Genomic DNA, 17,826 nt, shown 5'->3' with positions numbered 1-17,826 from the left:
TCCATGTGTCTCTTCTCAGGCCGGTGGTAGCTGGCCCACTCCAAGAAGATGAGATAGGAGAGACCCCTCCGCCCCCTTTGGACATCGAGGGGGCCCCGGCGTACAGGGTCCGGACCATCTTGGACTCGAGGCGCCGGAGGAGTGGTCTCCAGTATCTCGTGGAGTGGGAGGGGTACGGTCCGGAGGAACGGTGCTGGGTGCCCAGGAGGGACATACTCGATCCATCCCTCCTGACTGAGTTTCACCGTGGGCATCCCACGCGCCCGGGTCCGCGTCCTCCTGGCCGTCCCCGAGGCCGGGGTCGGCGCGCGGCTGGAGCCGCGCGTCAAGGGGGGGGGGTACTGTCACGGTTTCGGCCGAGGCTGCTCCTCCTCCTGGTTCGGGCAGGCTTCGGCGCTCGCCGTCCCCGGAGTACTAGCTGCCACCGCTCTATGTTTCTGTATTTGATTGCTTTTGTCTGTCTGTCACACCTGTGTCTGTTTGGGTGTTGATTACGTGTCTTATAAGTTCCTTGTTTTGCTCTAGGGTAATTGTGTGTTGTTATTTTGTTGCCACTTTGTCGATGCTACGTGCTTGTTTTCCGTTGTGTTTCATGTTTAGTGTTTTACGCGTGTGCGTAATTTTCCCTCGCCACTTCGTGTATTTTCGAGGTCGGGGTTTTCTACTCGTGTTATTTAGACTATTAAAGTCTTGTTGGACTAACCTCTGTTTCCTGCGCTTGACTCCTCCACCACATCCACATCGGTAAAGTGACAATGGGCAAGTCAGGGAGAGCAAGTATTCAGAAGATGAAGCATTCGGTGGATTAATGTAGGTCATGTGTTTTCTACATTGCTACATTTACATTTTAGAAAAGTCTACCTGCTGAGTTATGGGGTGATAGATGTGTCTGGACATGCCCACCAATGTTTTATCTACCAAGGTGGTGATGTACTGTACAGACCCTAACAAGACAATGGTGGAGAGGTAAAGGATTGTGCTGAGATGGATGAGCAAGGTGATGGGGTGAGGGAGGGTTACCTGAATGTGAGGCTGATAGGCTGAGTGAAGAGGGACTCCTCAGAGAAGACCCCCAGGGTGCTGGAGGACAAGCAGACCTCCAGAGCATGGCAGGCCCCAGGGGGAACCATCATCTTAGTGGGGCTGAAGGATAAACACTCGCCAAACGCTGAGCTAGGAGGAACCAGGTTTAAGGGGCCCTCAATGAGACCATTATTGGAAAGAAGCAGCACCTGAGAAGAGATGGCATGGATAGTGGAGTCAAACCATGGAGAGAATACTTGTAGTGAAAACCAATCAACTGTAAACGTAAGAATGATTAACCAAGCACCATTTGTTTTGTATCTAATGTATAAGATTTGATCAAATCAGAATTCACATGTAGCATACTGTAAGTGTAGCGCAGTAGAAATTAGTGTATATTGCATGGTTTTATCTACACTTGTTTGCTGGCACTGGAAAGATAGATTCTGTAAAACACAGTATCTGGCAATACATGACCCAACAGTCTTTTTTTTGTCTGTGGGAACCAGTTTCACAGGGGATTTTGCTATTACAGTAAGGCTGCCACAAATGCCCTAAAAACTAAAAGGGGCTGACTGGGCAGGCAGACTTTAAATAATTCATCTAACAGTGAATTCAAACAGTGCCTGTCAGGTGCTGTCACGTTCGTTGTATAAAGGATCGGACCAAGGTGCAGCGTGGTATGCGTACATGTTTAATTTATTAAATAAACACTTGACAAAATAACAAAAGCAACTGAATGTGAAGTTCTCAAGGCTAACAGCAACACGCCTAAACAGAAACAAGATCCCACAAATAAAGGTAGGCAAAATGGCTGCCTAAGTATGATCCCCAATCAGAGACAACGATCGACAGCTGCCTCTGATTGGGAACCACACCCGGCCAACATAGAAATATATAACATAGATATGTCAACATTCACACCCTGACCAAACTAACTAGAGAATAACAGGGTTCTCAAGGTCAGGGCGTGACAGGTGCTGTTCTATTATAAGACTAACAGTTATCACAATTATACTTCAATTATTCAATGATAAAGCATGGGCATCTGCAGACTACATCTTATTACAGGAGATCATCTCAGAGCTGCTCTTGTACAACATCTTTATAACAGCTGACACTTTATATATTATGAGTCTCAGTTGTGGTGAGAACTGAAAAATTGGATCCATGGTGTAAAACAAAACACTGTCATTCTAATTCAGTGTATTTAAGTGTCCGTTTTTCAGTGTTTTTGGTCTTGGCTGTTTTTGTATATTATTAGTACCGTGCATCTCTGAACTAAGGTTAAGTACCTCATAGCTGTGCTTGGAGGCAATAAAGATATTACCCATGTCAAGGAAGTCAAATTTAAATTGCAATTCATAGAGGTAGGCGAGACTCACGGCCTAGATAATGAAGAGCACAAAGACAGAGAACACAAAGACGCATTAAATAAACACACTGAATGTGCAAACAAATGAGCATGAATCATGCACATCTGCCACTCGCCGGTGTGCAAATAAAAAAATCGACACATATTGTACACTGCCATAAGGAAAAAAATCTACTTTCAATGACGTGTTATTGAGGTCACCACATGCCCATTAAACCCTGTCAGACATGTAAATTAATGGAAATCTGACCTCCTGAAGTGGAAATATAGATGGATACCAAATGCAAAACAACCAACAACTTCTCTCTCAGTATGAGAGGATAGAAATATAATTGAGGCTTTCTCATCAAAGTGTCATTTCATTGCTGTTCATCCCACTTTCTGCTTGTGACGTCTTTAGAATTGGATTCTACATTATTAGTCACTATTATTGCTTTAGCAAGTAGTTAATCTCTGAGCATTCTCTACCAAAAGATGATCTAATCTGATCAAACTCTTCACCTGTAATGTCACAGTAGACCATCTGCTGATAGATGTTGGCTTCCTGTGGTTTGAAAATGATGTTGACCTCTGAGGTGGTGTTTGGCCAAATGTCCCCCTCCTGCAGGCAACAGAAAGGCAACAGAAAAGGCAACTTTAAACACTATGCCACTTACAGTAGCAACATGATTACTGAAATTCTGCTGGTGTAAAAACTGGTATAGTTTGTCTTTGTCATGTAAGTAAGATTCTGTATGTTTTTAATTTGTCAAGTGTAGAGTATCTCAATGATATATGCTTGTGATATACAGTATTTAAGCAATAAGGCCTGAGGAGGTGTGGTATATTGGCCATATACCACAAACCTCTGAGGTGCTTTATTGCTATTATAAACCAGTTACCAACATAAATATAACAGCAAACAAGTAGTTTTGCGTCATACCTGTGGTATATTGTCTGATATACCACAGCCTTCAGCCAATCAGCATCCACTACTTGGTTTATACACTGAACAAAAATATAAATGCAACATGCAACAATTTCAAAGATTTTACTGCGTTACAGTTCATATAAGGAAATCAGTCAATTGAAATAAATTCATTAGGCCCTAATATATGGATTTCACATGACTAGGGATACAGATATGCATTTGTTGGTCACAGATACCTTTAAAAAAAGGTAGGGGCGTGGATCAGAAAACCAGTCTGTATCTGGTATGACCACCATTTGCCTCATGCAGCACCACACATCTCCTTTGCATAAAGTTGATTAGGCTGTTGATTGTGGCCTGTGGACTGTTGTCCCAATCCTCTTCAATGGCTGTGCAAAGTTGCTGGATATTGGCAGGAACAGGAACACACTGTCGTACACATCGATCCAGAGCATCCCAAATATGCTCAACAGGTGACATGTCTGGTGAATATGCAGGCCATGTAAGAACTGGGACATTTTCAGCTTCGAGGAATTGTGTACAGATCCTTGTGACATGGGCTGTGCATTATCATGCTGAAACATGAGGTGATGGCAGCGGATGAATGGCACGACAATGGGCCTCAGGATCTCGTCACAGTATCTCTGTGCATTCAAATTGACCATCGATAAAATACAATTGTGTTCATTGTCTGTAGCTTATGCCTGCCCATACCATAACCCCACCGCCATCATGGGGAACTCTGTTCACAATGTTGACATCAGCAAATTGCTCGCCAACACAACACCATACACGCTGTCTGCCATCTGCCCAGTACAGTTGAAACCGAAATTAATCCATGAAGAGCACACTTCTCCACCGTGCCAGTGGCCATCGAAGGTGAGCATTTGCCCACTGAAGTCGGTTACAACGTCGAACTGCAGTCAGGTCAAGACCCTGGTGAGGACAACGAGCACGCAGATGAGCGTCACTGAGACAGTTCCTGACAGTTTGTGCAGAAAGTCTTTGGTTGTGCAAACCCATAGTTTCATCAGCTGTCCTGGTGGCTGGTCTCAGACCATACCGCAGGTGAAGAAGCTGGATGTGGAGGTCCTGGGCTGGCGTGGTTACACGTGGTCTGCGGTTGTGAGGCCGATTGGATGTACTGCCAAATTCTATAAAAAGACTATGGAAAAATGAACATCCAATTTTCTGGCAATAGCTCTGGTGGACATACCTGCAGTCAGCATGCCAATTGCACGCTCCCTCAAAACTTGAGACATCTATGGCATTGTCTTGTCTGACAAAACTGCCCATTTTAGTGTGGCCTTTTATTGTCCCCAGCACAAGGTGCACCTGTGTAATGATCATGCTGTTTAATCAGCTTCTTGAAATGCCACATCTGTCAGGTGGATAGATTATCTTGTAAAATGAGAAATGCTTACTAACAGGGAAGTAAACACATTTGTGCCCAAAATTTGAGAGAAATAAGCTTTTTGTGCGTACAGAACATTTCTGGGATCTTTTATTTCAACTCATGAAACATGGGACCAACACTTGTTGTGTTTATATTTTTGTTCAATGTCATATAAGATTATATATTATAATACTCCCCTAATCCAAGTATTATTCTTTATCATCAAATAAAACTTATGTCTGATGAAAGATAAAACTTCTGTTCAAATGATAGTGTCTTTGTCAAATAGATAAAGTCATCCAGTGGAAAAGAAAAGCAGCTGGGTGTTAATGTAGTACTTAGAAAGACACTAATGTAAATCTAATCAGCAGAGCTCTGGAGAGCAGAAGGACAAGTTTGCCTTAGGGTAACAGTGGGGTTCTGGTCTCACTCTGTGCTGACAGAGCACGCCTCTTCAAGGTGCTATACAGAATATTTGGGTGCAGAGTTTGTCTTTGTGAGGCTTTTTTTGGAGGGTGTCTGTGTTTGTTTTCCACTCTTCCTTTCCAACTCTCTGACACAAAACCACATGACCAGACAGGACAGTGAGGCATCAAGGGCAAATGATGGTGAGACTTCCCTGAGGACATAGTGTGCTTAACAGATGCCTGGGGCGAGTTAGGTGTCAGGATGGATGAGAGAATGAGTGGCTGTCTCCCCAGGGGCGTCTCAGTCCAACGATCAGACTCCGAGACAGCAGGTGAAATCAGGTTAGAGTCTGAACTCATCCAAGTGGCCACGCATCTGGCTCCGCAGGGACAGTCTCCCACTGTGTTTGGGAATGCTGAACACATGGCTACTCATAAGTGCTCACGCATACTGCCACACAAAAATATAGGAATATCCAGGGGACTTTTATAGCTGCTGTGAAGCAGTGACTCACTGCTAGCTGCATGGCAAAATTCTATGCAAAGAGAGTTTTAAATGTGTTTTGAAAGGTTGGGGATATTTCATTAAAGTGCTAAAGTTTGTCTTCCACCACAGCTGAGTACTCCACAGAGACAGATCTTTCACTGTCACCAGAGGCTGGAGGTGTGAACCAGGCAATGGGAAAACAAAGACCTATGAACAAAACAAAAAAATGTGTATGCACTCACTAACTGTAAGTCGCTCTGGATAAGAGCGTCTGCTAAATGACTAAAATGTAAATGTAATGCCCAACCGCTGCAGACACCACACTGAGTTATAGGGGTTGATACAGAATGCTGGTACAGGGAATAATGTGATGAAGTGCATCCATGAAATGAGTTATTGAAGTTTCCTTAGGGATTATAACGCAAACCAAATAAGCATGAGGATACTATGGGGGGATTTTGGTTTGCAAGTTGGTCTAGCTACTGCTGTGTAAAGAAATATGATGGCATTTGAGAAAACTATCCCTTAAATGCACTTTGCATGCACTTTGTAACTCACATACTGAGTAAAGTCTATAATCCCTGAGGGTGATTAGGTATCATGTAATTCAGCCTGGGTGATACTGTGTACTGTAGCGTAGCCTGCATTAAACAATAAGCTATGACAACACATTAAGCTTTTGTTAGACTGTTTGTCAATGGGCATGGGTACCCAAGCTACTGTACCACAAACCATTGGACTCCCTATAACAAAACATTTGCTATCAGCCCACAGTAAAATGCCCCCATCCTCCCTCCATCCCTTCTCTACATAGCACACCAGAGGTTCCACTATGATGTAGATGTCTGAGAAGGACAGCCATTCCTCCTTCAGCTGCCTGCATCGGTGCTGGAAGGTGCGTGAGAGCAGGGAGAGGCGGTCATGTAGAGTGGGGTCTGGCGTCACACTCTGTCAGGAACTGATCCATCTCATCCTCCTCCTCATGCTGCAGCTCGGAACAGAACCTAGAGCCACGGCAAAGCAGAGAGATACACAGAGAGAGAGAGAGTGAGTGGGGGATGAGGACAGAGGAGCATCTAAACAAGCTACATACAAAGGCATTGATTTGGACTGACCATCAAGCTTTTCTGATGATCCAATCTAAGGGTCACTTTAGATGATTGTTTTACAGTAAATCAATGTATGTTGATGTGTTGATCACGTTTACATTGTGATGTACATCATGGAGATGAACATGAACGGATATCCCACCTTAGCTTCTGCTGCTTCTCCTCCTGTTCAGCGGCAAATCTCTTCCACTGATAGTGGACTATAGTATCACTCCTGTTCACTATGGAGTCTGAGCTTTGGTTGGTCATGGAGATGTAGGTTTTCTCCACTATGACAGAGTTCCTCTCTAGCCTCACATTCACGTCTGTAGAAGCTCCATGCAGACTGATTTAAACATCCTCCCCTGAGGAGAAACAACAAAGCCCAGACACACACAGCTACTGGATTATCTAACAACTCATTAAGAGTACCTTAGCTGTGCAGTATGCAGAAAGTCAAAAGTACATCTGGGTAGTTTCTAAAATACAGGCCTTTTCTATTAGTGAGGGTGGGAAAAATCGATACTGTTACATTTCTGAATATTATTTTTGAGTTTTGGTTTGGCTGTACCTGCACCAAAACTCCAGTATTTTCCCTTTATAGCTTGTTCTCCATCTTCTTTTTAAATTGGGAGCCAATAAGTTTACAGCACTTTTATTTCTATGACTGATCAAAACTTGTTTTCTCATGGCTCTCTCTTGTCCCTCTGCAGCAGGCATATGGTGAGCAATAGTTTTGGAATATCGAATCGCAATAAAATCACAGTATCGAATCGCAAAAGATATATAATCGTAAGAACTGCAATACAGTGGCTTGCGAAAGTATTCACCCCCCTTGGCATTTTTCCTATTTTGTTGCCTTACAACCTGGAATTAAAATGGGATTTTTTTTAGATTTCTATAATTTGATTTACACAACATGCCTACCACTTTGAAGATGCAAAATATTTTCTATTGTGAAACAAACAAGAAATAAGACAAAAAAACAGAAAACTTGAGCGTGCATAACTATTCCAAAAGCCACCTTTTGCAGCAATTACAGCTACAAGTATATTGGGGTATGTCTCTATAAGCTTGGCACATCTAGCCACTGGGATTTTTGCCCATTCTTCAAGGCAAAACTGCTCCAGCTCCTTCAAGTTGTATGGGTTCCGCTGGTGTACAGCAATCTTTAAGTCATACCATAGATTCTCAATTGGATTGAGGTCTGGGCTTTGACTAGGCCATTCCAAGACATTTAAATGTTTCCCCTTATACCACTTGAGTGTTGCTTTAGCAGTATGTTTAGGGTCATTGTCCTGCTGGAAGGTGAACCTCCGTCACAGTCTCAAATCTCTGGAAGACTGAAACAGGTTTCCCTCAAGAATTTCCCTGTATTTAGCGCCATCCCATCATTCCTTCAATTCTGACCAGTTTCCCAGTCCCTGCCGATGAAAAACATCCCCACAGCATGATGCTGCCACCACCATGCTTCACTGTGGGATGGTGTTCTCTGGGTTATGAGAGGTGTTGGGTTTGAGCCAGACATAGCGTTTTTCTTGATGGCCAAAAAGCTCAATTTTTGTCTCATCTGACCAGAGTACCTTCTTCCATATGTTTGGGGAGTCGCCCACATGCCTTTTGGCGAACACCAAACGTGTTTGCTTATTTTTTCCTTTAAGCAATGGCTTTTTCTGGCCACTCTTCCGTAAAGCCCAGCTCTGTGGAGTGCTCCGCTGTGGAGCTTTGCAGCTCCTTCAGGGTTATCTTTGGTCTCTTTGTTGCCTCTCTGATTAATGCGCTCCTTGCCAGGTCTGTGAGTTTTGGTAGACGGCCCTCTCTTGGCAGGTTTGTTGTGGTGCCATATTCTTTCAATTTTTTAATAATGGATTTAATGGTGCTCCGTGGGATGTTGAAAGTTTCTGATATTTTTTTATAACCCAACCCTGATCTGTACTTCTCCACAACTTTGTCCCTGACCTGTTTGGAGAGCTCCTTGGTCTTCATGGTGCCGCTTGCTTGGTGGTGCCCCTTGCTTAGTGGTGTTGCAGACTCGGGGGCCTTTCAGAACAGGTGTATGTTTACTGAGATCTTGTGACAGATCATGTGACACTTAGATTGCACACAGGTGGACTTAATTTAACTAATTATGTGACTTTTGAAGGTAATTGGTTGCACCAGATCTTATTTAGGCGCTTCATAGCAAAGGGGGTGAATACATATGCACGCACCACCTTTCCGTTATTAATTTTTTAGAGTTTTTTGAAACAAGTTATTTTTTTCCTTTCACTTCACCAATTTGGATTATTTTGTGAATGTCCATTACATGAAATCCAAATAGAAAACCATTTAAATTACAGGTTGTAATGCAACAAAATAGGAAAAACGCCAAGGGGGATAAATACTTTTGCAAGGCACTGTACATATCGTATCAGAACCAAAATATCGTGATAATATCGTATCGTTAGGTCCCTGTCAATTCCCAGACCTATTTTCTATACAGTCCATTATCTGTCAGGACTTTATGGCAAGCCACAAATGTGATGCTATAGTCTAGCCAGTGTGCTATTCTTGGTTGGTACTTCATAATTGGTCATGGAGATGGTGCTTTTGGGTTAGCATGACAGGTAGGATACACTCTGTCTGAGCCATCCACAACAATTACAGAGTCTCTCTTGGACCAAGTGACACAAAACACATGGTTCCCACCGGAGCAGCCAGCTTACAGAATGAAAACAGAAAAACAATGCAAAAATCAGCCTGTGGAACATGTAAATACCTCTACCATTTTGTTTTGTTTGGCTAGTTTGGATACATTCAAAACAGATCCATGGTGCTTTAGCAGAGATCCTGATCTGACCCTAACGAGTGAACCAAGCCTAAATTTAACCCAAAATGAAATAGGCTGGTATTCAAATTGCATCCTGGATTTTAAACAAGCAGTGAGCACTAGGCAGCCATCAAACTTCATTAAACCAAAACAAGGTTTGTGTTAGATTCAAGTAATACAATGCAAGTAAACCCAATGTGATGGTGTGGATCATTATCTAATAGGCTTTATTATTATTATTATTACTACCATTTTTACACAACAGTATAGTCACATTTAACATTATTCCATCTTAAGAGTAAATCTGTAAAAGAGAAGCCCTACTGCAGATTGACAAACAAATTAAATGTCCCTCGGCTCGGCAGAGCAAGAGAGGGAGGAGGAGGAGGAGGAGGAGGAGGAGGAGGAGGAGGGGGGCATCTGAGTCCCAGTTCCTTGGAGAATGCATTGAGTAAACACATACTGAAAGTGCAAATTAACAGTATTTACCACTGCATCAATGACATACTGACTGACTGACTGACTGACTGACCAACTGTGATAGATAGGCTTGACAGATAGTCTAGAAAGATAGGCTCACACTAGAATTGAGTAATAAAAAACATGTTGTTGTGTCTTTCAAGATAGTTCCACAACAGGCTCATTAGTAATTAGTAGTCTACCCAGTGGGACCAGTCTGTAGTGAAGTAAACTGTCCCTGTGGATTTCCTTGCCCTGATTCCACAAATGTGAGTAAATAATTCAGGTAGTGAAATTGAAATAACAAGCAATGTAGGCTTTGTTTTCCAATAATTAGCCTGGTACTACAGTAGAACTAAATCCAATGCTGGAAAACAGTAAATCTCTATCAAAGAATGATGTATAGCCTAGAGTACTCTACCCCTTTAAAATATTAGTCAAAGAACGATAAATGCACTTAAGCCATTATATACACCTCCTGTAACCATAAATATTTTATCTGCAAAATGAGGGATGCAGATTAGGCTACACAGTACAGTACAATAATCACATTACAAAATAACTTCAAAGAACTTACTATAAAGGATTGGCTTGACAGTTTGTCTCAGATCAAGTCAGATCAAGTCAGATGAAGGACAACATCCAGGGATAAGAAGCTTTTTCATTAAGACGTTCATATCAATGTCACAAACTCATAAATCTATCCACTTTTTATTTGGTCCACCAATTTCTCCTGTCGAACACCCAAGTAGGCTTATTACAGTGGTGTGACTGTGAGAATTCAGTGAACAGCACTCTGTTGGGACCCAGGGACAATGCAAGTTGGGCAAGCAAGCTAGCTACTATAGTTGCTGCCCAGTTAAATAACTTAATGTTGTCTCAGGAGGAATCATAGCTGGTTAATAGCATTTCTAGAGCAAATATACACTTAAAACCAGCACATACACTAAGTGTACAAAACATTATGAACACTGATCTTTCCATGACATAGACTGACCAGGTGAATCCAGGTGAAAGCTATGATCCCGTATTGATGTATCTTGTTAAATCCACTTCAATCAGTGTAGATGAAGGGGAGGAGACAGGTTAAAGAAGGATTTTTAAGCCTTGAGACAATTGAGACATGGATTGTGCATGTGTACCATTCAGAGGGTGAATGGGCAAGACAAGATATTTAAGTGCCTTTGAACGGGGTATGGTAGTAGGTGTCAGGCACACCGGTTTGTGTCAAGAACAGCAACGCTGTTGGGTTTTTCACGCTCAACAGTTTCCTGTGTGTATCAAAAATGGTCCACCACCCAAGGACATCCAGCCAAATTGACACAACTGTGGGAAGCACTAGAGTCAACATGGGCCAGCATCCCTGTGGAATGCTTTCGACACCTTGTAGAGTACATGGCCTGACGAATCTGAGGGAAAAAGGGGGGGGGTGTTCTTCATGTTTTGTACACTCAGTGCATAATGACAAACAAAGCCTAGAGAATTTATATATATATTGTAATTATCATGTCAGGTGCAATAAAGCTATGAGGTACTTGTATGTCCTACAAAAAAAAGAGAATAGAAAAGAGGGGGAAATGAAGGGACCATCATTATCGCTGACATCCTGATGCTATGACGACGGTTGACAGGCAAGGAACATTAGCCTCTCTCCCACACTGCTCAAGCCAATCTCATGCTTTCATCATCTCATTTTCTCAAGAGATTAATTCTGCACAGCCATCAGTTTCCAGGCTACGCAGAGGACATTTTAACCTCAGCCGATACTACTGCTGAAAGTTCCACATTTGATTGCCCATGCTACACTTGACAAGAGACTTGAGCACTCAGTGAACAGCTCTTAAAAATATTCTGAAGATTCTTCTGGAGCTCTGCTAACGAAAAGATGGGGAGAGCCTTTCAGGGCTGCAGTGTGTGTGTGTGGACGTGTTTAACTATACTTGTGGGGACCAGAAGTCCCCACAAGAATAGTAAACGAACAAAGATTTGACCAACTGGGGACATTTTGTTAGTCCCCACAAAGTCAAATGCTATTTCTAGGGGGTTTAGGTTTAAGGTTAGAATTAGTGTTAGAATTTGAATGGGACTGACCTGTGTGTCCCCACAAGGTTAGTCGTACAATACTGTGTATGTGTGTGTGGGTGTGTGTGTGTGTGTGAGATCTCATGTGCTTTCCTAAAAGACTGCAAAGAGTCTACAGACACTGAGTCTGGGGTAAACTCATCAAAAAACTGTCTCTTTGTTCCAAAATCAACACAAGAAAAAAGTAAATACGAGCAGCGATAAGACGGTAACTAATTCATTCCTTTCAGTAGCAAAGGTAGCCTGTCTTAAACCCAATGATGGCATTTCGCACCAGAATTTACTTTGAGTTTTTTTTCCTATGTGAACATTGTTGCTGGTTTTTATCTAGCACATCAAAAGAACAGGAGAGAGAGTACCATTTCTTGTCTCCTGTCAACTAGCATCCGAGTATCCAGGCAGGAGCAAAGATAGCAACCTGACCCCTGTTTCATTATTGTGTTGATTTTAGGAAAATTACATAGCAGTGACTGGGGAGCTGGATTCATATCTAACTAGATGGTTGTCATATTGAATCTCAGTATTAGCAGTCACACCATTGAGCAAAGGAGCCTAATTTGTCACGCTTCAGCTACAGTTCAATAAAATATACAACTTGTAAATGTGTTCAAGATGAGGTTTTCTCGAGGGCAAATTAATAAATCAATAGATGGATTGATTAGAATAGATGGACACTGTATGTACAGTAACATCACTGCCAAACCTGGGAGAGATAAATGCATCCACCCCTACCAAAACTTGACCATGGTTAAAATGATATGTTCATGGGTCAAAAATGTACTACTTGTCTGGTACTTCTTGACAAGATATTTATGATTTTCTGAAACATAGATGAGAAGGAGACAGGGAAAAGTGCTAAATTAAAAATGATACTCACCTGATGGGCCTAAAGTGGTATTTTTAGAGCAGAGCACACTATGAAACGTTAATGCTGCTGCCCTTCACTAGACCTGTATGTTTATGCAGTGAGACAGCAGAGTACCAAGCACCACCTGAGACAAACACACACACACACACACACACACATACACACACACGGGTGTACACACATAAAAACATTCACACACACCAGGGCTTGACATTCAGGACTGCCCGCTGGTCCAGGGAGGTTTTGGAAACCCTCCAGGCCAGTTGATCATCCCCATCAGTGGACCACAATTATTACAAAATTATTATGTTGATTATTTACAGTGCCTTGCAAAAGTATTCATCCCCCTTGGAATTTTCCTATTTTGTTGCATTACAACCTGTAATTTAAATGAATTTCTATTTGGATTTCATGTAATGGACATTCACAAAATAATCCAAATTGGTGAAGTGAAATGAAAAAAATAACTTGTTTCAAAAAACTCTAAAATATAAATAACGGAAAAGTGGTGCGTGCATACGTATTCACCCCCTTTGCTATGAAGCCCCTAAATAAGATCTGGTGCAACCAATTACCTTCAGAAGTCACATAATTAGTTAAATTAAGTCCACCTGTGTGCAATCTAAGTGTCACATGATCTGTCACATTATCTCAGTATTTATACACCTGTTCTGAAAGGCCCCAGAGTCTGCAACACCACTAAGCAAGGGGCACCACCAAGCAAGCGGCACCATGAAGACCAAGGAGCTCTCCAAACAGGTCAGGGACAAAGTTGTGGAGAAGTACAGATCAGGGTTGGGTTATAAAAAAAATATCAGAAACTTTGAACATCCCACGGAGCACCATTAAATCCATTATTAAAAAATAGGAAAGAATATGGCACCACAACAAACCTGCGAAAAGAGCGCAACCCACCAAAACTCACGGACCAGGCAAGGAGGGCATTAATCAGAGAGAAAACAAAGAGACCAAAGATAACCCTGAAGGAGCTGCAAAGATCCACAGCGGAGATTGGAGTATCTGTCCATAGGACCACTTTAAGCCGTACACTCCACAGAGCTGGGTTTTATGGAAGAGTGGCCAGAAAAAAGACATTGCTTAAAGAAAAAAATAAGCAAACACCTTTGGTGTTCGCCAAAAGCCATGTGGGAGACTCTCCAAAGATATGGAAGAAGGTACTCTGGTCAGATGAGACTAAAATTGAGCTTTTTGGCCATCAAGGAAAACCCTATGTCTGGCGCAAACCCAACACCTCTCATCACCCAGAGAACACCATCCCCACAGTGAAGCATGGTGGTGGCTGTTTCAGTCTTCCAGAGATTTGAGACTGTGACAGACGTTAACCTTCCAGCAGGACGATGACCCTAAGCATACTGCTAAAGCAACACTCAAGTGGTTTAAGGGGAAACATTTAAATGTCTTGGAATGGCCTAGTCAAAGCCCAGACATCAATCCAATTGAGAATCTGTGGTATGACTTAAAGATTGCTGTACACCAGCGGAACCCATCCAACTTGAAGGAGCTGGAGCAGTTTTGCCTTGAAGAATGTGCATTCGGAAAGTATTCAGACCCCTTGACCTTTTCCACATTTTGTTACATTACAGCCTTATTCTAAAATGTATTAAATAAAATATTTTCCTCATCAATCTACACACAAAACTCAATAATGACAAAGCGAAAACAGTTTTTTAAAAATGTTTGCAAATGTATAAAAAATTAAAAACAGAAATACCGTATTAACATAAGTATTCAGGCCTGAAATTGAGCTCAGGTGCATCCTGTTTCCATTGATCATCCTTGAGATGTTTTTACAACTTGATTGGAGTCCACCTGTGGTAAATTCAATTGATTGGACATGATTTGGAAAGGCACACACCTGTCTATTTAAGGTCTCAACGAAAAATGTCTGCAATGTCCCCAAGAACACAGTGGCCTCCATCATTCTTAAATGGAAGAAGTTTGGAACCACCAAGACTCTTCCTAGAGCTGGTTGCCCGGCCAAACTGAGCAATCAACGGAAAAGGGCCTTGGTCAGGGAGGTGACCAAGAACCCGATGGTCACTCTGACAGAGAGCTCCAGAGTTCCTCTGTTGAGATGGGAGAACCTTCCAGAAGGACAACCATCTCTGCAGCACTCCACCAATCAGGCCTTTATGGTAGAGTGGCCAGACGGAAGCCACTCTTCAGTAAAAGGCACATGACGGCCCGCTTGGAGTTTGACAAAAGGCACCTAAAGACTCTCAGACCATGAGAAACAAGATTCTCTGGACTGATGAAACCAAGATTGAACTCTTTGGCCTGAACGCCAAGCGTCACATCTGTAGGAAACCTGGCACCATCCCTACGGTGAAGCATGGTGGTGGCAGCATCATGCTGTGGGGAGACTAGTCAGGATCGAGGGAAAGCTGAACGGAGCAAAGTACAGAGAGTTCCTTGATGAAAACCTGTTCTAGAGCGCTCAGGACCTCAGACAGTGCTTCAACAAAGTACTGAGTAAAGGGTTTGAATACGTATGTAAATGTGATATTTCCGAGTTATTTTTTTATTTTTGGGCAAAAATGTCCGTTTTTGCTTTGTCATTATGGGGAATTGTGTTTAGATTGATTAGGGGAAAAAACTATTTAATCCATTTTAGAAGAAAGCTGTAACGTAACAAAATGTGGAAAAAGTCAAGGGGTCTGAATACTTTCCGTATGCACTGTTAAGTGTTCCATTACAAAGGGAACCCGGTTTTTGCTCACTTTCTCGTTTTAAAATATTATACAATAACCCCTCAATAACTCCTCAATGTTTCAAATGGTAGTGGAATTAGACTAGCTACCATGCAGACTTATTAGTGTGTTTGGGCTGGGAGCATCTATCAGCAGGCGGCAGTCTATTTAGTCAGGCAATGCCCACTGTCACGGGTTAACTGCCGGCGAACCGAGAAGACCAGACACGCATGTACGGGAGACAAAGGTGAGTGTTTATTAATAGAGTCCGAGTGAAGCTGAATAATCCAGGGAGCAGAGCGGGTGGCGGGATGGGCTGGTTGAGGGTGCAGTGGTTGGTCCGTACTGGCCCCGGCAGCCGCCACCATCAGGCAGAGGTTGGGGGAAGGTTCCGGGTAGAGAGACTGCAGACAGAACAAAACGGAGGTTGCACCAGCAAGTTCAAAAAGGTGCAAAACTAACAAAACTAACACTACTGGCTCAGAACTGATAGACAACATACTGTTCATGGCCACCGATCCGCAGGGAACTGGACAAGTGCTGGGCCAGGCCCAAGAAGGGTGATGATCAGACCAGGTGGCAGATTGCTGATGGGATGCAGTGTGCGGAGAACCCAGAGCGTTCTCGGAGCGCTTCCCCAACCTCGGGAAACTTGGCGATACGAGCAGGAACACTAGTCACCAGACAGACCCGACTCCAGACAGCCGGGATCGTCACAGTAACCCCTCCGACGAACGCCACCGGGCGGACTTCCCGGAGCGCCAGGATGGAGGCGGTAGAAGTCACTGATGAGGTTCATGCGTCTAGGACCTGTCGCCAAGGGAACCCAACTCCCTCTTCAGCATACACCTCCCAGTCCACGAGATACTGGAAACTCCCGCCCCCGCCCGCCTGGAATCCACACGACGCACCGTGTAGTAAGGCGGACCACCTCTCGATCATCCGAGGAGGAGGGGAGGAGGAGGCGGAGGAGGCAACAGAGGACTGAGGAAGAAGGCTTGAGGCAGGGGACAGGAAAGGTGGGATGGACTCTGAGCCTCCCCGGTAGCTTGAGCCGAACTGCCACTGGATTGATCACCTTCTCCACCATACAAACGTGACCAATGAACTTCGGTAACAACTTCAGATCAGTCCGGAACGGAAGATCCCGTACAACCAAACCCCATCTCCGGGAAGGTGGGAGCGGGAACTGGGCGCACGATTCGCCCCTGGAGCTGATACCTGGTCCAAACCTAAGGGAGTGCCTTCTGGCCCTGGCTGCCAGGTCCCTAAAAGGGGAACGCCGTTAATACGGGGCCTGGAACAGAAGGCACTGAGAGCTCCTTCTCTGAGAAGGAAATAGGGAGGTTGGTAGTGCCATACAGGCACTGGAAGGGAGAGCATCCGAGTGGCAGAGGTAGGAAGAGGATGTGGGCATCTCAACCCCAAGGCGACTGATACCCAGGAGGTGGGGAAGGAGAGACCAGACAGCTGTAAAGCGTTGATTCCACTCTTCTGGCTGGCTCTCTCCGCCTGACTATTGGACTGGGGGTGAAAACCAGATGTGAGACTGACCGAAGCTCCAATGGCCAAACAGAAGGACTTCCTGGCGGACAGCAGAGGTAAACTGAGGGCCACGGTCGAAACGAGTATCACTGGGCAAACCTGGGTGGACCCTGAAAACCTCCCCTAACCAGGATTCTGACTCTCGGAGGTGCAGAGAGGAAGCTTGGCAATTGGGTACAAAGTGGGCGTAACTTGCTGAATCTGGTCCACGAAGAACGTAATTTGTCTCAGAAGGGCAACCCGCGACGAGTCCAGGGCCAGATGCGACCATGGTCGCCGGGGAACAGGAAGGGGGCAAGTAGTCTGCAGGCTGGGCCGATTGGTACTCTTATTCTGCGCACACACTGGACAGGCAGCAACAAAACCCCGAGTACCCTCGCCAAGTGCAGGCCACCAAAACGCCTCTGCGAAGAAACGCCATAGTCCGAGCCTACGCCAGGCTGACAAGCCATTTTGCTGGCGTGGGACCATTTGAGTGACAGCAGGACGAACTCGACTGTGGGCACAAACAAACCGACCGGGTGGACTGCGTTATCGGGACCGGGCTGGAGTCCGCTGGGCGTCACAGCACCTCCTCCTCACTCTTCCACATAACTGCCTTGCTCACGCAGTTCTGTGGGAGGATTGTCTCGGTCTTGGACCCACTCCTCCGCCTTGGAGAACATC

The 17,826-nt window shown here is 44.0% G+C and overlaps 1 pseudogene; it reads right to left on the bottom strand.

Annotated features, from left to right (window-relative positions):
• The window catches only part of LOC121531529, a 67,287-nt pseudogene extending 49,462 nt beyond the window's left edge, over positions 1-17,825 (bottom strand).
• Between the last annotated feature and the right edge of the window lies 1 nt (position 17,826).

Source organism: Coregonus clupeaformis, chromosome 19, assembly GCF_020615455.1.
Source record: "Coregonus clupeaformis isolate EN_2021a chromosome 19, ASM2061545v1, whole genome shotgun sequence".
Taxonomy (NCBI): Eukaryota; Metazoa; Chordata; class Actinopteri; order Salmoniformes; family Salmonidae; genus Coregonus; species Coregonus clupeaformis.
The sequence above is the reverse complement of the archived record's forward strand: the minus strand, read 5'-3'. Positions and strand labels throughout refer to the sequence as shown.